The sequence below is a fragment of the Camelus ferus genome, unplaced genomic scaffold (genome assembly GCF_009834535.1).
Source record: "Camelus ferus isolate YT-003-E unplaced genomic scaffold, BCGSAC_Cfer_1.0 contig299, whole genome shotgun sequence".
NCBI classification, from domain to species: Eukaryota; Metazoa; Chordata; class Mammalia; order Artiodactyla; family Camelidae; genus Camelus; species Camelus ferus.
Window position 1 is genome coordinate 1,050,777 of NW_022588424.1, and position 23,842 is coordinate 1,074,618.

The following is a 23,842-nucleotide window of genomic DNA, read 5'->3' on the forward strand; positions in this document are numbered from 1 at the left end:
CCCAGATTAAGATACGGAACATTTCCAGAACCCCAGAAGGCTTCTTTGTGTTCCATGCTCCTTCTCAGTCAATACCCACACCCTAAAGGCAAGCATTAATTTGAATGAAGTCCATTTTTACGTTCTCGTGAGATGCACAGCAACACTTCTCAACCACGCCTTCATTAGTCCCCAATTTTCCTCTCCCCCAACAGTCTCAAAAGCGTCACACCTGCTCATGTTGAAGGCTCTCCCAGGCCCAACCCCTGTACATTGCAGGTTCCCTCCCCCTCGTCTCTGTCCGTGACCTGCCAGCCCCGCCCACGCCCACGCCGCGCTGCGCAGAAACACGGCGCCGAGCGCTGACCCGCGAGCTGCCGGCTTCTCTCCTCGCGTCGCCGCCCTCACCCGGTGCTGGATTCTCGTCACCACTCAAGCGAGACCTCGGCTGACAGACAGACCTCTCTGTCGGGAAGAGGGGCTTGGAGGGCATATTTAGGAGAAGACGAAGACCGGCATCCTCACGAGTTCACGCAGTGGCTATCGGGGATGGCATTACCTCTGGAACCTTCTTAGGTTCCTCCTCCCTCAGCCCCGTTTGGCCCTTGCCCTCGCGTCTGGCCGCGGGAGGAGACCGCAGGACAAGACCTTGTGTGCCTCATTCTGGGACTGGGAAGAAGCTACGAGCCTCCTCCTTGGCTTGTCTCTGCCACACTCCTTTTTGGATGTTTGCTCACACACTGGATTATTATGTTTTTCTTAACACGTAAGTATCGCATCAGCCAAATTTTACAGTGGATTAATGGAGCAATTTCGGTAGAGTTGAATTTGCAGAAATTAAGTGAATGCTGGTGGGAGTTGCTGTCATGAACAAGGTAAGATTTTGACACTAAGAAGTGAGCCATAACCTTTGCTGGGTGGATGTGAGTTAGGGAAGTTTCTAGAGAAGGTAATGCTAGAAGGCAGATTTTGAACTCAGAATTTGCGAAGTGTTTGTGACTAAAGAAGTGTGTACTAAGTTGAATTATATTTCTGAGAAGAGGTAAACATTTCAATGAGATTCTGTAATGGGACGAAGGTCGGGTGGGGTTGTCCTGGGTAGAAACCGTGGGTTTTGGGGTTAGGGTGGGGATACGGATGGAGTGAGGGTGGGGGCTTCCGTTACTTACCGAATGCAAGTTTGTGTGTGCCGCATGCACAGTGAGGCCAAGTAAACTGAAATTTCGGCGTTTGGAGCAGGGAAAGGTTTACCGCAGGGCTGAGCAAGGAGAGCGAGTGGCCCGTGCCCACAAAACTCCAACCTCCCTGAAGGGTTTCAGCTGAGCCTTTTAAAAGTCAAGGGCATCCAAGGGTACGTGATCAGGTGTGCACAATTCTTGGACTGGTTAACGGTGATCAATGGTTGATGGTTATCAATCCTTAGGCGCCAGAAGGTCTGGGGGCTCCGTGCTCTAAAACAGTTAATGTCTTCCATTTGGTGGTGGTTTTTAGCATATGAAAAACTGAGGAAACATGCATGAGATACTATGATCTGGGTGCCTCAGAGAGGAGCTACAGCAGAGGACATAGGGGGAGGGTTCTGTCCGAGGAAGGCCCTGTAGGATTCTGCTGAGTTACACTTCCACGTTTTCTCTGGGTCTCAGAGAACCAACAGAACCTGGTTAAGTTTTCATTTTAGACAGCAGCTTTGTCGATGTGGAGTAGAGGGAAGGGTCAGTTAGGAGACTTATAACATGTCAAAGGAGCAGTCATTCACCTCTAAGTATGAATTTACGTACACCCATTATTTCCTTCCAAAGCTCTAATTGGCATTGGCAGTGAGAAGATGGGAGTTTTACTGAGGCAGTGAGATGACAGCAGGACATTCTGAGGCAGTGGGCACTGCCAGGGAGTTCAGGCTTAGTGGAGGGGGTGTGTCTCACTGCAGAGGGCCAACTTTGGCAGCTTTTAGCCACTGAACACATGAAGTTGGGACAGGGAGGCAGGGGTGGGATTAAAGAAAGGGTGGAAAAGGACAAAAATGGCCCATGTTACGAATTAGCCTGGGGTTGGGGGCAGCCACACTGATGGGTAATGCCAATACAGGATTGTTCAGTATTCGCAGACTCCAGAGTTACACAGGTGTGACATTTCCTGAACATTTGTTCTTGTTATTCTTATCAGCGTGTCTGGGAATGAGTCTGAGATTAGGAGAACAAATAGTTTGAAGATTAAGTAATCAAGCCTTCTGTTGTGGCAGTCCCCTATGGTGCCTCATTTGATTAGTTTTGAAGAAGCAAGAGACAGTAGTTTATAATCATGGAGCTGCTCTCCCAGAAAGGCCTGAGTTCCTGGGAGGGAAAAATGAGCTAGCAGGTTGGAGAGGTCACGAGGGAAGTTACCCCACAGCATGGAAAACTGGAAAATGACTTGTTACATCCCTTGTCATGGGTCAAATTTGTTTAAAATCAAATCCATCTGTTCATTTCACACCCTTTGTCCCACTTCCTTGCTGCAATCCATGGTGGATTACTCCATTACTTTAGAAACTGGCTGTTCTTACAATAAGCTAATAACTTATTTTGTGGTTTACTGCATTAAGATATTCTGGAACATGACCAACACTTAGTCCCTCTCTCTCTCAAGAATGAACTTCTTAGTGTGGCACATTGACCGAGAAAAAATTTTAAGTCTCTCTCACATAACATACTGTTAACAGGCTCTGAGGTGACACAGGTAGGGAAAAAGCTTTCTGTCACTCCCCTAGGCCTTCCTCTCCCCCGGTAACCTGCAAGCACTCATTTGCCTCCCATGTGCCACACGTTACAAAAGACTTCCTGGCTCAGTTGATTCTGTTTATGATCTCCAAATCTTAATTTCAAATGAAGCTTGCTCCTTTTCAGGAAAGAATTATCTTCTGTGCAATAAACCAGAGTCCCCTGAGGCATGCATTTGAGATGCATCAATTCCCCTAAGGTCTCCTAACCCATTAAAATATGTACAGTGTTTCTGGTTAACTAATGGATCATTGGAAAAATGAGATTGCATGCGAGATATAATTCAAAGAAATGAACTGGGGTTGTTGGCCAATCCATTCATAGGAACATTTGCTGATTGGGAAAATATTTTATTTTTGGGGCCTAATCCCTTGCCAGACCACACAAACTAGTGAAGGTCATTATTTTTGATTTGTTGGACCTAATTCTGAAGACAGAGCAGCAATGGAATTTGTGATTTCTGTTACTGCTCCTGATTAAGAAATGACTGGCTGGCATTTAAACTCAGTTGGATCTGCACAGTCGGTGGATATTACGGTTTTTTTCCTTCCTTGTTGAGTGCAAGCTATTGCTAGATGTTATCTTACATTCACTCCTGTCTTCTGAAGAGCCAAACATTTTGGAAATATAATATTTATGAAATTGGATATTAAAATGGCAAGTGGTTTAAAGCTGAGTAATGGGTGTTGAAAGATCCCAGCACATGCACTCACAGTAATTTTACATTTTTCATTACTGAGGTAATTAAAAAATTCCTTAGGGCTGAATTATAGTAAAATTTTATGTTTCTTTCTACTAAGCATAAACTAATTTTCTTTCCCACTGGACAGCGTTAATTTAAGTAGGAAATATTTTTAATCCTATCTCATTTATTCATATTATGAAAAATTGCAAGCCTTACTAATTTTATTCAACATTATTTCTTTCTAAATATTCTTAGATTCAGTAACCAATACGCATTTAGTATTAAAGTTTAAGCAGAAATGAAAGGTGGAATTTTTTTGTCTCACCAGTGACCTCTCCTAGTTCATTTCTAACTCTTGGGTGTTCCCAGAAAAGTCATAGGGTCTGAGCACTTCATAACTAGTCCATAAAAGTCATGAAAATGTTCCCATAAATTTTTCTTTTAACTGTGAGATTGAGGAATATATGAAATGGTATGTGATTTTGGACAAGTTCTTAATTTATTTATCCATAAAAGGAATTTAATAAGCTATATTCTCTCCCTTACCTAATTCTTCAAGCGGCAAGTGAAATGCTCAGCAAAGCCCTTTGACTCTTTCAAGCCACAGGGTGCCATTTTGTTTCTTTCAGTCCCAGTGACATTCACTTTAGGGTTCACTTTTCTGATGCTTAGGGAAATAGAGAAGTGAATGTAGCATACAAGAAGTGGAACAGAATCAAATTAAAAGTCATCATGTCTAGAAATGACAAGAAGGAACTGAGGGTATTAACTCATGGAGCAATAATACTCTGTCGTGGCTTATCCATTTGGAAGTTGTGCCCAAGAGAAATGCAATGACAGAGATAGGGAAGAGGGAGGGTGGAGAGAAAACACTCTACCCAGCACCTGGGCTGAATCCATGTGGAGCCCTGAGACCTGGGAGAAGCTTTGTGCTTCATGTGCCAGGTATGGCTTGGCCAGCAGGGAATAGAACATTCATCGCCATCCGAGGAGAAGGAGGGAGAACTGCCATTTCTTGTAAGCCTCCCCTGTGCAAGGTGCCCTGCCAGTTCTGGCTGTTATGGGCCAAGCGTCACGAGCGTTACCTCCCATGACCCTTACAGCCACTTGCACTACAACAGATAAGGAAATAGAAAGTTCTGACTGGGTCACTTGGCTCAGTTCCTATTGCTCATAGGTTTAAAGTGCAGCTTTGAATGGGGGGGCACATTCCCTTGCTTTTTCCCCAATGTGTCATTGTGCCGTTAGAGATTCTCTATGGGTACACATTTCCTGTCCATTCCACTCCTCTCACCCCATAACTATCCCAGGGGTTTTCAAAACTAGCTCTGCAGGAGAATGTAATATGCAGATGTCAGGGCGTTTGCCCAGACCTATTCAACAGTAACCTTCTCAAGTGGAGATACATGGATAATGACTGGTTTATACAAGATGTTATTTGCATTTTACTTAAGGGGCCCTTCATTCTATTCAATTCAATTAATGTATAGGGAGGATTATTATGGGCCTAACTCTGGATCCTTGAGATTAAAAACACACTGTCTTTAAGGTCTTTAAGGTTCGTGGTCATCTAAACCTTCGGGATAGGAACAAAGATAGATGATGAAGTTTTAGATCTCACAACTAGCAAGTGGAAGAGATCATTTAGAGCAGAGATCTCGCTGAAACCATTCCAAGTTTTTACTGGGTGAACCCCTCCACATGCCTGCTCTCAAAATCACAAACCATGACCTACTTAAATCAGCCCTGAAAATCCCAGGGTCAAAACATTTCCACACCAATACACGCTCCTTTTCCCCTTTAGAGATGATCTTTTGGGCTACTTTTATGCATACCTGATGTGATAACGAGCTGAAAAAGAAAGCATCATAACACTCCTTTTTATGGAGGTGGCAGCAAATATAGCAGAGACTGGACAGTCCTTCTGGCAGCCACCTAATCTACCTCAGAAAAATTGGAGGTGTTTCTGTTTCAATTTTTACTTATCTGTAAAGATCAGGTGTGTTCTAATCTTTAGGAAGTGATCAGCCTTCTTGGAGTCTTTTTTTTTTTTTTAACCATTCCTGGCTTGTCTAAGTTCTTGGCAGTAGATGTCATGTAGGAACGAGGTTCATAAGATTAGCTAGGAATTCTGCTTTTGTCCCTGGCACGTGCTCTGCTCAACACCCTTTGCTTTGCGCTTCCCTGTAACCCTAAGGTTGGCTCCAGCCTTCTTATGCCCGGTTAAGGGTGTAATTACCCTAATATTACCCTACTATCAGTGTATGCATGACAGCATAGACCATAGCATGTTGTGCAAAACATTAAAGTTTGTGTGTTTTTCAAATGATGGTCTCTAGATGCAAATGACAGAGTACATTGGTTACTATTTCCATATTGATTCCTCTCAAATAGAACCACTTTAGGAAAGCAGAGCTGAATCTCTGAATCTGAATCTCTGCTGTTCATTCACCTGCACTATTTAACTCCAGCTGAGATGTTGTGCTTCTCACCTCAGTTTACTTTTGCAGACAGTCTGTTCCTCCTTTCTTCAGAAATAGCATTTGGACAGCTGGGGCGCAGTGTCGTACAGTTGATCTGTTTGCATGCCTGTGTCCTCCTCTAGACCATGAAATCCCCAGCAGCAGGAGCTAACCTAATTCATGTTTGTGTCACCTCCGGCACAGATTAGGTCTTTTGTAAATTAAGTTAATGAAAACAAAAATGCTTAAGTTGATACAATGACTAGGTGTTTCCTTGATCAGACTTTTAATTTCCTTCTCTTACTTACCTTTTCTCTTTCAGGTTGAACCTGTATGACTTATGTAATAAGAAAAAATACTTACATAAAAATAAAGGTGTTCCTGTTTAATTCTCAGAAAGCATTTCCACTGCTAACTTTTAAAAAAATGATCTAGGCAAAACATAAATCAGTCTTGTGGGCATGTTTTACAAATGTTTATATTATTTGTTTAAGTACATCTGACCGTGCATAAGCACGAGGGCCTCTCCGATGGAAGAAATAGGCTCTCTGTGCCTGCCAAAGGGTTTCAACCTGTTACCCATTCCTTTTTGGCTTTTCTTTCCGACCTTCCTATTCCATCACTTTAAAATGACGAGCGTGGCCCTAACTCTATAAACAGAAATTATTGAATGCTAATAATTTCTGGTAAGCAATTTAGGAAACATTTAAGTCGCTAATATATATGTGATCCCCTTTTTTACTGCAATTTCCAGGGAAAGTGCTGCAACGTGATATGTGGCAATAACAAATTCAGAAGGAAGGGAATATGAAATTCAGCGAGCAGCGTGAATGATTTGCTGTTAGCATGGGGCCCAATAACACTACAAAGCTATAAACTCTGTCTATCTAGATTGCCCAGTTAGGTGGCAGAGATGCAATTTGTCTTTTCTGAAGCCGCCTGCTGTTTGCTAGCTCCATCTCCTGTCACAGCCTATTAGCTCCCCAAGAAAATTGGTGGGAAATTGCCTGCAGATTGTAGGAAATTGCATCTCCAGGCCCTGGAAAAAATGTAGGATAGCACAACACTGACCCTCCCAGAGCAGCTATTAATACAGCAGAAAGTGACCTTTGACTCGCAGGGAAACGACTTTGCTATTTGCTGAATAAAGACTGTATTATGTGTGGCTGAAGGAAGGGGCAAATGATTATCCTAGGGAGGCTCACAGCGAACCTACTTTTGAAAGCCTAAATATTAGTTAGAAGATTTTTTGTTTTGTTTTGTTTTGTTTATTTGTTTTAGGTGCAGAGGGTTTGAGTGTTGTGGCTCTGCAGGGAGAGAACGGTCCAGTTGGCTTGTTTTTGAAAGCACCTTTCCCCCGAGTTAAAAAGAAGTAAATTGTCTCAAGGAAATGCTCACAAATCTCTCAGGCAAAAATCCAGGAAGTGACTCTTTCAAAGATGAGATTAAAAAGCAAAGTCGAGCACATCAGGGCACTGGTTTGTTTTCCCCTTTGGTTCTGCTGCGTATACATCTGGGGCTTCCCTCCCCTTTCCTAATTGCATTTTACAATTCTGTTTCTGCTCACTTCTGAATTATTTTCTTTATAGACCATCCCCAGAAGTTCAGACATCAAGATAATTCAGTGTTCCACAGGGGTACATATTGTGCATATTTTAAGCATCATTAACTTTATGTTACCAAAAAAAAGAAAATCAAGACTCTGACATGGTATTTACAGGCTTGCATTTCTACCTGGAAGGGTCTGAGCTCCCATTTACAAGTGACTTTTTTAAAGAGGGAGAACAGCAGTTTAGCTGCACTGGATGAGTCCGATGCCCTTACTGCCTTCGAGTCCTAAAAACTGTCCCCTATTCCCACCCTCCCTGATTACTGGGTCACTCTCTTTCAGTGCCCTTGGGAACAAATCCGAAATGAGACGGTGGGATGCAGATTGGCATTGCTATAAGACAGTAAGATATAAGCTGTATTGACATAGAGATACCCCACACAGGGAAAAATAGCTCCAATGGTAGCTCCAAATTTATACATGATAGAAATCTTTACTAGTGCGTTCATATGCTTTCAATTTGAGATCAAAATTATTCTCAGTTTTGATACACCAGCTTCTCTTCCCTTGTGAACTGCAGAGTTACCCCCCTATTTGCACAGATTAAAAAAACGAGGCTTCTCTCAGGACTGAGAAGGTTTTTGTTTTGTTTTGTTTTAAGAGCTACTGCCTTCTTACATTCGGTTCTTGCTTCTAGAGAGAAAAGTATTGGACACTATGTTGTATCAGAGAGCACTGAATTTAGCCCGAGGATTTCTGAGCTTTTACAGGGGCTCTGATGCTCTACCTGTGTGATTGTGGGTAATCATTTTAAGCCTCTATGGCCACACTTTCATTATCTAAAAAGTGGATGTTCTTTAAGAACCCTTTGAGATTTAAATTCTGTGATAAAGTGTAAGGATCTGGGGATTGAGGACTGAGTGACCGCTCTGCTTCCTGCCTACTTCTTGGACTTTCCTTGACTGATTGTCCTTGAAGAAGGGGTTCTGTTTAGCCAAAGAATGTATTTTGGAGTTTGCAAGCACCCAACATGCAACCAGCTAACTTATGAAACAGTGTACATCATGTGAATACTTGCTTATGACTACAGGAGAGCCCAGAGAAGTTCAGACCTGACCCCTGGGAGCATCCTGCCCACCAGGGTGAGTGGACATTAGGTGGTGAAACATCCATCACAGGAGAGCTGCTAGGCATTGGAACTTAGGAATAGAGTTGACATATCATAGTCCCTCATAGATATGGGAGGGATATCAAATGAGGTCCAGTTAACTTCGAAAATATTATGTGAAAAAAGCCAGACACAAAAATTTACCTGTTATGTGATTCCATTTGTGTAAAATATCCAGAGTAGGTAAACTCATAGAGACAAAAAGCAGACGAGTGGTTGCCAGGGGCTTGGTGATATGGAGGATGGGGTGATGGGGAGTGGCTGCTTAATGGGGGCATGGGTTTTCATTTTGAGGAGATGAAAATGTTTTGGAACTAGATAGAAATGATGATTGAACAACATTGTGAATACACTAAATGGCACTGAATTGTACACTTTGAAATGGTTGATTTTATGTTATGTGAATTTCACCTCAAAGAAAGAAGTCTACTTAGATTGATAAATAAAGAAACAAATGCAAGAATATATATTACTTAAAATTTAAAGTGGAGATTTTAGCCCAGACAATATAACTCTTGCCACAGTACAAATCACCCTGTAACCCTTCTTATCTGCCTTTTTCCACTCTAATCTTCGACCACAATGATGACTGAGAAATGACTGCAAGTTCTGATTCATCAGAACTCTAAATAACTCCACAGCTCCAAACACCAGTGCTAGGGCTGATTTTGGGGTTTATCAATTTTCAGATGATATGTGAACACCATCTTTCCTACAAACTCCTTCAAAATCCAATTTGGGCCCCATGTCTTTTCTGAAAAGTTTCCTGTCCCTTGAGTTGAAAGAGATCTCCACCTACTCTGACCGAACTTTTTAGGGCTTTACTCACTGTCTATCTTGGATTATGGTTGCTTATTTTCCTGACATGCCTTTTCTCCCTTACTTGAGGCCAGAATTGTATTCCCCTCACCTTTGTATCCTCCCAGACACCAGGGCAGTGTGTACTCAGTAAACATTGGAGCTTTTGCTCTTATTTTCTTCTCTACCTGAAATGTGCTTTGTAGGAGAATTCCACAGCAGTCTCTCCCCTCCCTCTTCTTAGCTACTGGAGTTTTTAGGGATCTACTGTTCCCCATTCTCAGCTCCTGAAATTCAGGGTGGGCATAATGCCTTCCCGAATGTATGCCACTCCTCCTACCATCTTCATGGGTGGTCTTATCTGCCTGCTCCAAATCTGAGAATCCTTCCATACGGATTGCAGATTTGAGCCCACGTAAACCTGGAGCTGAAGGTGACCATTTGCCATGGTGTGGGAAGAGCTTGCCTGGGAATAAAGCCAACACGAAGAAAAGTAGGTCGTGCAGTGGAGAGAGACTGGTTCTGGGAATATTGTTTGGATACCAGGGTTCTGCCAACGGGGAGCCAAATTTGCCCCTGGACTTCTCAGTTTCATGAGCCAACTATCCCTCTTTTTTGCTGAAGAAATTAGAGTTGAGTTTTTGCCACTTATCATTGAAAGACTCCTGTCTGACACATTCTTGGTATCTCATCTCAAATTTCAAAACATCCTTCAAGACTTGGGTAAGATCAGATGTTCTCTGGGAAGCCCTCATGTCTCTTCGTATATTTTTATTTATTCACTCTGTTATTTATTACTCTACATTGAACAAAGATTTATTGAGCATCCAGAACAGATGCAGATATATAAAGGAGTAAGACTGTTTTTGCTTCTAGGGAGTGATAGTAATAGAAAGCCTTATATTTAGGCAATTTTTTTATAATTTTACCCTCCCCCCATCCTTACATTAGTCTTGTGAGATGAATATTGCTATGTGTATTTTACAGATGGTAAAACTGAGGATCGGAGGTTATATAGAGGTTATTCAGTTGAACAAGCCCACTGTTTGACCATTTGGACTCCAATTTGGACTTCTGCTTCCTCTGTTCTTCCAGTGCAGTCTGCCTTGCATTATGTCTTTTGTCTTTTTTTTTGTTTTTTGTCTTCTCCACTAGACTCTGGGTCCTATAAGAGTAGGGACTGTGGCTTGCTTATTTTTCAATTAGCCACACATTAAGCAGAGAATTTATGATGACAGAATTCAATTAAGTATTTTTTTGTCTTGATGGATAGATGAGTGAACCACAGCTGAGTGAATAATTTGTGTCCTCTGAAACCCAAATCCGAATTCACATCTCCAGATTCAAAGGAGCTAGAAATGCCATACTGCTGTTTCTGAAGCTCAGAATATTGTACAGCCACCTATTTCCTCTGAGGCATCCCTCCTCCCCATGATGGGAGCATGTGTGGAGCCACCAGGACTCAGAATCAGTGAAGATTTACTGTTAAATGAATGATGATTAAACTTCAGGGCCACTCACTTGCAAGGTCATATACACCAAATTTGCAAAATGAAACATTTAAGTTATATTGTTTAAGATCATGGTCCCGTTCCATTCAAACATTCCTTCCACTATTCTTTCTCCTACGCAGGGTGGCACTGGAATGGCCATATGTGTTGGGGATCTGGCTAAGAGGGAATTGGGGATACATGGAGTTTGAGTTTAGTGAAGGATGTTTCTGTGGTTGAGACTTCAAGAAGCACACAGTGGATATTTATTTAGAATGAGAATGAGCCTAGGTATTCAGCTGCGGGAGCAGCTTCCTGGAATGCTCCTGCTGCCCACTAGCTACTTGACCCAGTGTTGTGCCATGAAGATGTGGGCAAGGAGCTCTCTTGCACCATGATCGCGTTTCATAGCCCAGCACTGTAAGGATATGGATAGTGGAGGGAAAGCACAATTTGAAACGTATAGAGTATGGAAAGTGTGTCTCACCATCAGCTCTTAGTACATGAAAGTTCTTTCCTCTCAGGAATATAACCTGCTAATGCAACATGCACAGTTATAAAAGACACCATAATTTTGTGTGTGTGTGTGGCAAGAATTGAGGAAAATACAAAATTGGTGTAGGGCCTTGCAAGGGACCCATGGGAGTGAGGGGCCCGTCGCTGAAGCTTCACCCGTTTCGTGGTATATCTGCCTCGGAAAATGATTTTCAAAACTGTTGTTGAATGAAGAGATTGTCAAGGAGACGGACATAAAATGTAAGGAAAACTCTTATGGAGGTGCAGCAGATAGGAACAGACATCAGCATTTTTACACATTTTGTGACTTTTGTGATATTTTCCATCTAAAAAATTAATAACATATTGTGACTTTTTATCTCTCCAAGGAAATAGTAAGTATCCCTTTTATTAAAGAGCACCTCCTTCTTGAAAAAAATGCTTTTAAAAGCTCCGGGCCTCACAAAAATCTGGATTTGTCCCTACCGAGAGTAATTATCCAATGACTTTGCTTCAGTCATTCCCCTAAACATTCGTGAAATTCACCTTACAGTGTTTCACCTCTTTCTGCAGAAGCATTCAGTTTCTTCAGGGACAGAGGATGTGGCATCTTTGTGATTTCTATGTTTGCAAATTCTAAAGCGGTAAGATTGCTCTCGCTTTCTAATTGTGCAGCAGTTGTTTTGGGCTCGGTAATAACCTCAGCTTCAGGATCTGGGAGAATATCACTTTTGCCAGTGGGAAGTACACAAGGCAGGACTTTTTGGTTTCGCTTAAAGTGGTGTTGAAATTGTGTATTGTAGTAGAATCCTATTAACTCCAATTTATGCACAAATAGGCCAAGGCCCAGGGAGAAAAAGTGCTTTACTCAAGTTCATGGGATAATGAATATCAGAGCTGCAATTATAATTTCCCAGCTCCCCAACTGTACATGCAATTTGCACGTTTACAATCCTGTACAAAAACCAATAGAGAACACAGATGGGCTTCTCACCTCTGCTAATGAGAGCATCACTCTTCATTGCTGGGATAATTAAGCTAGTATTTAGTGGTCAGAAACCCACCCAGACTTTAAATAAAATCAATCAAACCCTGATCCCTTGGGAGATGTTGATTCGGGTTTTTGTTTTTTTTTTCACACTGAAATGTAACTGTGTGTGTGTGTGTGTGTGTTTGTATGTATGTGTATGTGTGTTTCTTATTTTTGTGATTTAAAGCAGAGGAGAGTTAATCCAATTGCACTACACTTACTGAAGAGTCACGTTCCCCAGAAAGGCCCTTCTTCTGACACTCAAAAGACACCAGGTCAGAAGAGTGTTTTCTCTTTATGGACTGCTCTTTTCTTCCCTCAGAATTTTCCTTCTTCCTTATGGAATTAGACCCTTTAAGTAAATTGCAAACAGTTCCCTCTGTTTGAGACAACGTCTAGCCCAGTACACTACGTGACACAATCATTGACATTTCTTGTGTACATAACAGCAGTCAGATGCAGCACTTTCAAGAATGGGAGTTGGAAAAATAATGAACTATTTTTTCCAAGATAAAACAGACTATACGTTCCAGAAATTCGAAAGGTTTGAGGAATGAAAGGAACAAGTTAATACATAATCCTTGGGTTATTTTTGTCACAATCCGTCCATTCCACTCTCCTCTCCTAATCCTCTTTACTCAGTTGTACTTTCTCTTTTTTCTGCAGAATTTATCACCTTTGCACAAACTGCAACCTTTATTTATTTATTGTAACTATAGTTTACTATCTGTCTCTGCCCGCTAGAATGTAAGATGTAAGGGGACAAGAATTTTTATCTGGGTGCATCCCAAGCACCTAAAATAGCCCCTGGCATACAATAGGAGCTCAAGAAATAGTTGCTGGATGACCATGTACTATGTGTCAGCACTTGGAGAGCAAAAAGTGAATATGATATTATACTTTCCTTTGAGAAGCTTAATTACTTTCTCCATGGATTGAAATTCTAGAATGTTGGCATTAAATATTTATACCATTCTTTCTTATCCTTCCTATTAGAACCCGATTTGTTTGAGGTGGCAACATGTCTAATGAAAACAGTCTTTTATGTGGCCTTCCTTGTAGCTTTTCTTTTACTTCTGACCAATAAGACACAGGCTGAATTCTATCAGGGATATCTAGGAAAGTTCTATTTTCCTGATAAAGACATTTGCTTTTCCTCTTTGTCACTTATTTCTTCTTGTCTGGAATGGGGATGTGATGCCTGGAGAAATAGCTACTATGTTGAGGCCAGAAGGATGAAAGCAAAATGCTAAAGATGGCAGAGTGAAAAGATACAAATAGAACAGGATGACCTACTCCTGGACTTGTTACAAAAGAAAAATACAATATTGGGGTATGTTTTTTTATGTGGATCTACATTACAGTGAACCAAAAATAATCCTACAAAATACACCCATCTCAAATCATGATTTAGCTAACTATCTGTAATTTTTTTCATAATCCCAATCTTTTAGAGAGTTAAGCCCGTTGGATAAATTCTACATTTTGGTGCCTTACTATCAGGGACCCAGGGAGTCTCAGAGGGGAAAGGAAGATGACTGGAGGGCAGAGGATTCCTGGTACAAGGAATACACTTACCAAATAAATCCAGAGTCATTTAAAATGCTAGAGGACAAAATCTCTCTACTGTCACTGTTCTTCAGAAAGCAACCACTTTTTAGCAGGGGCTTTTTCTTTGTTTTTTCCCCCCTCTTGGGGCAGTAGATTATAGTACGTTTATTGCTATCCATGCACAGTGACTAAGGAGAGATACTGAAAATTCAGATAACAGGGCTGAATCATTTGGAAAACTTCTGTGCTGATATAGTGGTTGCTGTGACTCACTACACGAGTATGTCTATATAGGTGTATGTTTGAGTGTGCAAGAGTGTGAGTGTCCTCTGTGCATCCCCAACCAGGCCATACTTTAGTTCCCTCTTTAACTTCGCCAGAATAACCATCTTACCAGTCACTGTCATTTTGATATTTACACAACAGTAAATTCTATTTTATTTGTTCATTTACTTTTTATTTTTTATTTTTTTGTAGAGTAGCTGAAAGCACCACACAAAAACTATCTCCCTTATTTCTGGAAACTTACACATGCCTTTATTGAGGATTTTCAGGTTTGGTGCTATAATTTTTATTTATCTTTTTAATGTAAAGCTAATCCTTTGAAGGGACACTTAAAGTTCTCTTCTGCAAAGAACGTTTAGTAACATTGACTGTGGGTTTTTTTTTTGAAGATGCTATCTTATTATAAAAAATGTCTCTTTTTAAATCTTTTAAAACTTAAGATGGCAAATTATTCCTATGCTTTAGTCAGAAACCTAAAACAAAGAAACAAACAAACAAAAAAAGCCCTAAGCAAGACATTCCACCAAAAGGAAGCCATTCAGCTGTTTTTCTAGCTCGGCAGGAGGGCTTGGCTACTACACTCTTTTGAGGGAATTTGTGTTATGAGGAGCAAAATGAAAGGAAATAGGTAGGAAACAATAAGCCACTTCAGTTCTGAACAGTTTTGTCTATTCTAGGAACTTCAAGTTCCCTGAGAAAAAGAACTTTAATTGCAGTTTATATGATTTCTTGCTCTTGGATCCTTCTTCCCTTTTTCTTATTATTTAAGAAATTGATTTCCAATTTCAAATATTTTTTTTTACCTAGTTATCTTTTTTTAATGAAAATTTGAAGACAAACAAACCAAACCAATTTATTTCACAATGAAACTCAAAAAAAATCCTATTACTAATCAGAAAGGCGTCCAAGGATCAAATACTACCTTAATTCTCTCTTGGGGATTGTCTCAATATTTGAAGAAAAAGGCAGAACTCACCACCCCCAAAATTCATTCTTCCATTTCTTTCCATCAGTAGAACCCTGGAAACCAGAATAAAGGCCACAAACACAGCTGGGTATGGTCATATGTGTAAGTTGTGGCCAGAATTGCTGTGCACAACTTCCAGGAAATGGAGGTGGCTTGTCTTTCTTCTTTATTTCCTCTTTCATTGATAGCATGTGGATGTGACAGTTGGACCGTGTAAAGAAATGTTTTTTCCATGTGTATTTTCCCAGGAGTTACACAGATAGAGGGCATTCTTACATCACTCCTACATAGATGGGACTTGTGGTTAGAAATTCTCCAGGCTTAATTTTCTTTTGACTTTATGCAGATTCAAGGCCAAAGCCCAGAGAGGCATATCTGCCCAACATCTCCCTCTGTAAAGTGTATGGAATGTTTCTCCCCTACCCTCTGAGAGTATTTATATCTGGGGTTGGGGAGCAGCTTTATGCCAGAGGTTTTCAATCTGACCTGCTCCCCTGCTGGAGCCCCAGGTTGGATGATAAGTGCTTTCTCTACTGCTTCCTTACCTCTGAGTTTCTCACCCTTCTCTGGCCTCCAATCCATCCCTATATTTTCCTGCCAACCACGCCATGCATTCAAATGACATTTTAAATATTTTACTCAGTATTTTAGTTATGCCTGGAGGGATTAGTCTGCCATGGTGCTGGAAATAGAATTCTAAATTCTGTTTTGTTTCATCTTCAAAAAATAGTGCTTACTTGATCACTTTATATTCATCAATGTTACTTCTTTTATTGGCCTGTCATTCCTTATGTTAGACACAGAGCTATGGGTTTCCCTTCATTTCTTTCATTCCTTTCTTCTGTTTCTTCCCTTCTTTTTATCTTCTATTTCATTTTCTTCCCGCCCCCCTTTTCTCTCTCTCTCTTTTTCTTATTTTTGTAAAGGAATCCAGGGCCCCAGATACCAGTGGCTTTTAGGGAGGAAGTTAAAGAATCACTGTTTACTCCTGCATTTATTGAGCACCTATTGTGTGTCAGGCACTGTGCTGGGCACAGGTGCTCTATGGATACACCGGGATCCATAGATGGATCCTGTCCTCAAACAACCAGTTGTGTGGAGGTGATTGTACAGTATCGAGTGCTGTCACAGGGGTAGTATGGGGGTGCTAAGTGGACATAGGATAGGGGCAGGTGTAGCAGGTTTTCCAGAGGAGGCCATCACAAAGGGTAATCTGTGTATGGGAGTTCCCCTTTAAGAGAGCCCACATGAGCTAATGCTATAGTTCTGGACTGAGTGACTAAAGGAGCCCCGTCCCTGGAATTAGAATTTTGTCTGGGAAACAAACACTATATTATTACTGCTTATATCACACAGGTGTGAGACTGCTGTTAGCCTCAGAAAAATCACAAAACGTTTCTTTTCTGTGGCAGTGCAGTTAAGCAATCACACCCAGGAAGCACAGGAGGAACCTTCTGCTCTTGAATGGGTAGATAAAATGACCAGGGAGTTCCAAGTTCAAGAAACAGGACCCCAGTAAGTCAGACTGTAGACATCAACCTCATAGGATAACAGAACTGTCCATGTTTCTCTACAAACACAGCATGGAGACCTCAAATAACCCTTTGCAAGAGTTGGCACAATCCGTTACAAAAAGCATTATATTGCACATCAGTATTTGAACACCTCCAAATTGGGATGGGTAGAGCAGTGACCCACAGATAGGGTTGTTTCTACATGCTCATTTTCCAGTTACCATAGTGTAAAGTGGAAATAATCGCTCTGTTAAAATCCAGTCTATTAGGATCATGCTTTACAGTAGGATCCCAAGACATGTAATTTTTATTAGTACAAAAGCGCAAAGTGAGAAAACAGACAATTCAAAGAGCTGCGGGCTGGTGGGCGTTTCTCGGCACAGAGCCCTGCCTGTTTTCTCGGGAACACTGGTCGGCTAGCGCAGGGCCCGGCAGGTGACTTACTGCGTGTACTCTCGGCTGTAGATCACAGCTGAACAAACTGCTCTGGAGTGTGAAGGGTCAGCGCAGTGTAAACAGAAATCAGCAGTGACCTATGGAGTCTTCACGAGACATAATAAATACCGTCTTCACGCCCCTTCCCGCCTCCTGCTGATTCAGGTCTTCTCCAGCGCCACGGGGCTTGTCTCTGGAGCAATATTTCAAAGCCAGCAGACCATTGTATTTGGAGCAGATTTTCTAACTGCACTTTTAATTTTGGGAAAATAGCTTTTAGCTCCTTCTGAAAATGTCATCATACACGTGGAGCTTCATTGAGAAAGGAATAAAATACTTCTTAGAACACTCCATTAGCTTTGGGTACCATTAGTTTTGCTACTCTGAAAGAATTTCTCCTAGGTTTAGGAAATTAAAATAGAGTTCTTTTTTTCAATCCAGAATCAAATTCTGTGGCAAAGTCATTAACTTTCCTGTCCTTGAAATCCCCCAATGACCATTTGGTCCTTCTCCATGCCTTTTTTGACGGCTACCCAGGGCAGTGTGACCTCTTGCCACAGTAGGGCTGAGCCACATCATGCTGTTCCCGTCCCTGGGACAGCCGCAAATCAGTCAGGAGAGCCTGTTCCAGTCCCTGTGCACACTGGGTGAAAAGACTGTCTCAGATTATGCTTTGCATCAGCTAGCTCATCCTCACCTATGGAGGTATTTTGAGACAGAGTTACTCACCTGGACCTGAGGTGACTGGGGCTGATGAGAGTGGACCATACGCTGTGTTCCCTGTGCACTCCAGGGCAGAGAATAAGTAAGTTTAGGAAGCTGTATGAACATACAGGAGAACACTTTCCAGCTTCCATCATGTGCAAGATTTGCTTCTCCAATGGGGTAGACTTGCAGAAAACCTAAAGCCACTTATAGAATAATATCTGACCCTGTGCTATTTGACAAAAGTGTAAAAAGGATGATCAAGGGAAAACTCCCCCCCACCTGAAGCAAAACCAAACAGAAAGCTCAATCTATAACTTAACCCAGATGGTCCTGTTTTCTTTAGACTGCGAGCCATTTCCAGTGAAGTCACTAGTTTTAGCGTTTCTTCTTCTCTATTCTTGTAGTTAGCGTTTGGCTTGCCAAGTTCTAGCCATCCAAAGGAGGAGAGATCAGATGCTTAAGATTAAGCTGTTCAAAGTCAATGATGTTTGGTTAAAATCAACAAATGGAATAAAATGGACTGCAGGCTCACTGGGTCAAAAGTTAAAATTTGTTGATTGAGACTTATGCTATGAAATGGTTGGTTTTACCTGAAAGGAGGGTGCTCATGAAAGAGAAGGCTAACAACAGTGTCACCAGGGAGAAGATGGAGGTGTTATGTTGAAGGGATGGTTCAAACTCACTTGTTATGCAGTCCCACTTTAAATCCCAGCAAAATTTCCCAGTGAAATAAAACAAAAACAAGAAAAAACTAAAATAGTGGGCTAGAATATGTTGGTCATTAACCTCTTCAACTTGGATGCCTGGGATGACTCAGGGTCAGAAATCTGATGAGACGAAACAAAAGTAAAAGTTAAAAAGTACAAGAATCCAAAGAAATTTGACTTAGAGAATTATGTGCACGCATTTATAGTTTTGCAATTCTTCATCTTGTGCTAGATGCATTTCAAAATGAAAAACAAGGGCTTATGACTAGCTAAAAATAGCTTCAAGGCCTTTCATCAGCCATTTTTATCTGTTACCTCTTGATTTCCAAACTTACCGCTTTGCTTGGCAGATAAAGATTTCTTGGTTTATTTTGAATACTGTTTTCTTCTCTGGCCTTCATGTCCTCAATGTATATGTGAAACTGTCCATGCTCATCTCCCTTTTCTTCTTCACGGCACTGTTGAAGTCTAGCATCTGCCTAAAATTCTTCCCAATTTAGAAGATTCAACTTACTCTCCTACACAAAGGAAAACGTACCTCTTCCTGGACACCTGAGCACCACTCTGCGCTCGTCCACACCGTCTTTTCTGGCATATGCACTTTGCAAGGACAAGAGCCAGGTCTTTTGCAAGCTTGCGTGGTTCCTACTCTTGTGTCTTGACCTATGTGGGTGTTCAATAAATGTTGAATCAAAGTGAATTGCTTCCCAGTGCATTATTGGCACCTGTACTTTGGTAGGTCAAGATCCATCTCTTTTTGCAGTGCTCAGTGGTTTTCTTTTTGAATGCATTTCCAACCAGGCCAGAGTTGTTGGATGTCTCTGAAAATTGTTCACAGCTTGCTAAACAAGGAAGCAGCATGATCGCATTGTTGTATTGTAGCCATGGCCCAGGTTTACAAATCAAGGCAATTCCACTTACGTTGTACAAATGATTGTGCTTTCTCTTTCTTTCCTTTCCTCCCTCCCTCTCTCCCTCCCCTCCTTCCTATCTTCCTTCCTCTCTCCCTCTTCCCTCCCCTCTCTTTCTTTTGCTTTCTTTCTCTTGAAGCTCTCTTGTGAAACTCAAACACTTACAGCAGGATGGACAGCACTGAAGGGCTGTCTTTTTCAGCCCAGCAAAGCTGGATAAATGCAACTCCAGAAGCCTGGCCTTATACCTCGTTTGAGGACGGTGTCAACAAGAATGAGCCGAATCAAGGCTGGCCCAGCACTCTGCCTGGGGATGACACTGGCCCCACCAGCGGGAACACTGAGTTTGTAGCTTCAGGCATTGAGTTCTCTCTATAGCTTAATGGCTTGCAGCCTGTTTATGAGACAGCTGGATAACAATGTGCCTTTAGGACTGGCTGACTTTTCCCCCTTCTTTTAAATCTCAAACTGTACTGTATAAAACGTTCTGTCTCCTATCTCTCCATCAACGAGGCCTGAATAGCCCAGCCAAGTGCTCCTACAGCACTTGTTGGATTTTTTTTTTTCTACAATAAAAGAATAAGGGGAAAAGAAGGTCCAGGATGTGAGGGGTGTCTGGTGAAGGCCTCTGTGTGAGGTCCTTGGTGAGATAATCTCATCTAAAGATCTGGGTGACTGGAATTTCCCTTCCTCCCATCCCCCGTAGACATCCCCTCCCCAGCATCCTTCCAATACAAATCCTTAAGCATTAAGTCAGGCGGAAAATGAGTCTACTCTACATTTATCTTCCTGAATGGCAGTCAACTCCCGCTTAATCTTTCAACATATATTTGTTCAGTGGATCAACAGATTGTGTAAGCAGCATGACGGTTGGGTTTAGAAATGTGTCTGCTCATGTTTGGTTTGTGCTGAACCATTGACCATTTTGTTTGTGAATCCATCATAAATTATACCTCTGAGTTACCCAGCACTAGGGATGGGGGTGGAGGATGGTGCTCATACAGGCGGAAAGACTTTTTTAGTCACCATCATTTTCTAGCATTGAGAATGCTGACTTGTTTTATTTTGGAGTGCTTTTTAATCTTTCAAACTAGAAAACTTCGGAGTTAATTCCTCCCTTGTTTCCCCAAGGTGTCTCCTATATATTCTTTGGCAATCCTTTCCCCATTAAAACAAAGTAGGTTTTGAAGATACCGAATAAGAATAAGGTTAAGAATTGAAAACTTTATGACTCTCCTAATGCCCTATATGGTTATATTGGTTCAAATCACCACTTGTGTGTTAGAATATTGAGGCATTGATCAGTCAATTCATGACAAAAACTGATTTGACTTAAAAAGAAATGAATTGTCAATTTTTTCACTAAATTTTCAAGTTATCATTCAACCAATCAGCCAGCATTTATTGAGCATCTACTGCATTAAAGGCAATGGAAATAATATAAAAAGGCAAAGATAAATTTCCTGACCTCAATAACTTAAATCAAGTTGGAGAAGTTGAAATATATATATATATATATATTTTACATTTTGATGTTTTGAGGATTCCTGAATAAAAATGAAGGAAAGAGAAAATTTATGTTGTAACAGTGTAGTTTGTGCACAAGAAGGAATAGTTTTTGAGGAGACTTTATTCATCAAAATCTAGCATTTTTTGAGCACTGAGGGTACAATGCAAAGTGAGATAGATTTACCTGCTATCCTTGTGACACTGAGGATGGAAACAGGAAGAGTGGAAGTGGGGTGGGGATGAGGAAGGACAACTGACGTCAGCCATCACGTCCAAGTCAGGCGGAGGTCGGCTACAAGGAGACTTCACGTGCTGGTTCTTGTAAGCAGATTTTGCATGTCAAAGTGGAGACTTGTTAGATAAAAGGACATTTCCATATATTTTGAATATAGCATTCTTTCATTTCAAAATGGAAGTATAATCACTATTTTGAAATTATCAAAGTAGAATTTTACTTATACCGGTAAATTATGTATTATTTTCTAAAGCCTACTGTTGAAGCTGCATTCTAACTATCCAGTCACCTCTGTGCATCTATTGCCTTGTTGACTCCTTGTAGTGACTCTGTCAGCTTGGGGAAGTATTGCTGTCATCATTAGAAAGAAGGAAATTTCAAGTTCTGGTGGACAAATACTGTATGATATCACTTATATGTGGAATCTAAAAAAAATACAACAAACTAGTGAATATAACAAAAAAGAAGCAGACTCACAGATATAGAGAACAAGCTAGTGGTTACCAGTGGGGAGAGGGAAGGAGAGAGTGGCAATACAGAGGTAAAGGATTAAGAGGTACAAACTATTATGTATAAAATAAATAACCAGAAACATTAACCAGTTTTTTTTTAAGCTCAAGATATGTTTTAATATTTATAGGTGAGTTTGTCTGCAGTTGCCAAGACAAATTCTTTGCAAATGGATATATCCTATTATGGTGATTCAATACCGACTTATATCTCCGCACACTTTGAATGTGGAGTAAGAGTAATAGAATAAGATACATAGCATCTAATAAACAAAATACCAACAAAAATTCCTTTAGGAGCCACTGGATTGAGAGGCATTCAGATTTTGGAGTGTTTTCCTAGATATGATAGCATGGAAAGGCGTAGAAAACCTACAGTCCTAGAGCCACACTGGTAGTGATGGTTCTCTTGATTGCAGAGAGAGAAACTCAAGCCAGCCCAAGGAAGGAGAAGGGCTTCTTATGAGGTTTCTTGGGGGTCTAATCAGGAAATAGAGCTAATAGTGGGCCTTATAGGCCCTGTTGCTGAGAAGACATGGTAACTGTGGCCTTTCCTTAACTAATATAGGGTTAAGCAAAGTCTGGGTTAAGGATCCACCTGGGGTCCAGTCACCTGATCTCAAGCTACTGCACATCACTATGCCCATTCAGAAAGGGGATGGGCAGAGTAGCAATAGTCTGTGTCTTTCATTAAGAGTATTCTATTTATTCTGTTTATCTTACACCACAGCTAATGGACTCAGTAGACTCTAAATGTTCCCCCAATTTGATTAAGGCCAATCTGGTTATTTATAATTGCTGAGAATCATAACATAGTTTTGTTTGCACTGTGGTTTGTTATGCAATATTTGATTTCCTCTAAGAATAGAGGGAATTGTAATATTCAAAATGCCCATGTCAGTCAACAGCGGGGACAAAAATTAGAATTCTGCATATTCTGGCCATGTGGACTATGGTTATCCCAATGTTTCCTAATAGAAGAATAAAACTATCCATTATTTAGTTATCTCTTATAAATGTAGAATCTTTGCCAATAAGGGCCTGAGAAAATATAAGAGCTAAGTTTTCTTTTCTTTTTTTTTTTTTTCACAGAAATGTTCCTGAAACAATGCTGCCTTGACCTGACCTGCTCTGTCTCTTCTCACCCTCTTTGTACATTTTGGGGCTGGAGTGTCCATCATGGAGTGTGAAAAGTCTGGGAATCCTTGCAATTTTCCAAGGTAGGTGTTATGGGGGACTGAATTGTGTTTCCCCAAACCCATATGTTGAAGCTCTAACCTTCAATGTGACTGTTTTTAGAGACAGGGCCTTTAAGAAAGTAATTAAGTGTGCTCATAAGGGTGGGACCTAATCCCATAGGACTGGTGTCCTTATAAGAAGAGAAAGAGACACCAGAGAACTTTCTAACGTGCACACAGAGGAAAGGCCACATGAGGACATACTGAGAAGGCAGCTGTCTCCAAGCCAGGAAGAGAGGTCTCACCAGAAGTCCACCATGCCAGCACCTTGATCTTGGACTTCCAGCCTCCAGAACTGTGAGAAAATACATTTTTGTTGTTTATCCCATCCAGTCTGTGGTATTCTGTTATTGCAAACTAAGGAGATGAATACAGATAATTTTTGTATATGAGGAAGTTGAAATGCACTAATGATGAAGTAGCATAAGGTGTTAAGTGGAGAAACCAGAATTGAAAACAGGCTCTTCTGAATTCCATGATGGTGGCCTTTCTCCTACCTGGTCTGCCTGCTTAATTCTACAATAGTCTTAGTGTTGAAAACTCTTACTAGCGTCAAATTTATAGGTGGCTCCAAAAGTTTGCTAAGTAGTGAAATTCTGGGTGAAACTTGAGACAGAATCTGGACAATCCCCTCTAGTCATTGTGGGTTGAATATGATGAGAGGGCAAAACAAGAGCCCTGGTGGCTGGGCTCCAGGCAGATACAAGGTGCTACCAAGGGAAGCAGAGGGATGGGGCCATTGTAATTATCAGCTGGAAAGGGAATTGGGGAAGATGGGAGGAAACCAGTGAACCCGCAGGCCACCTCCTCGTGTTCAGGCTGGGCAGAACTGAGGCCACTTGGAGCAGTTTAGGAAAGCAG

At 41.2% G+C, this 23,842-nt stretch overlaps 1 long non-coding RNA gene across 1 annotated transcript in view; it reads left to right on the top strand.

Moving 5' to 3' along the window:
• The first annotated feature begins 473 nt into the window (after window positions 1-473).
• The window catches only part of LOC116662528, a 176,355-nt gene continuing 152,986 nt past the window's right edge, over window positions 474-23,842 (top strand). Inside the window, exons 1-2 of the long non-coding RNA XR_004318491.1 lie at window positions 474-745; window positions 22,836-22,963. This is a non-coding gene — a long non-coding RNA (uncharacterized LOC116662528). The remainder of the gene's footprint in view (window positions 746-22,835; window positions 22,964-23,842) is intronic.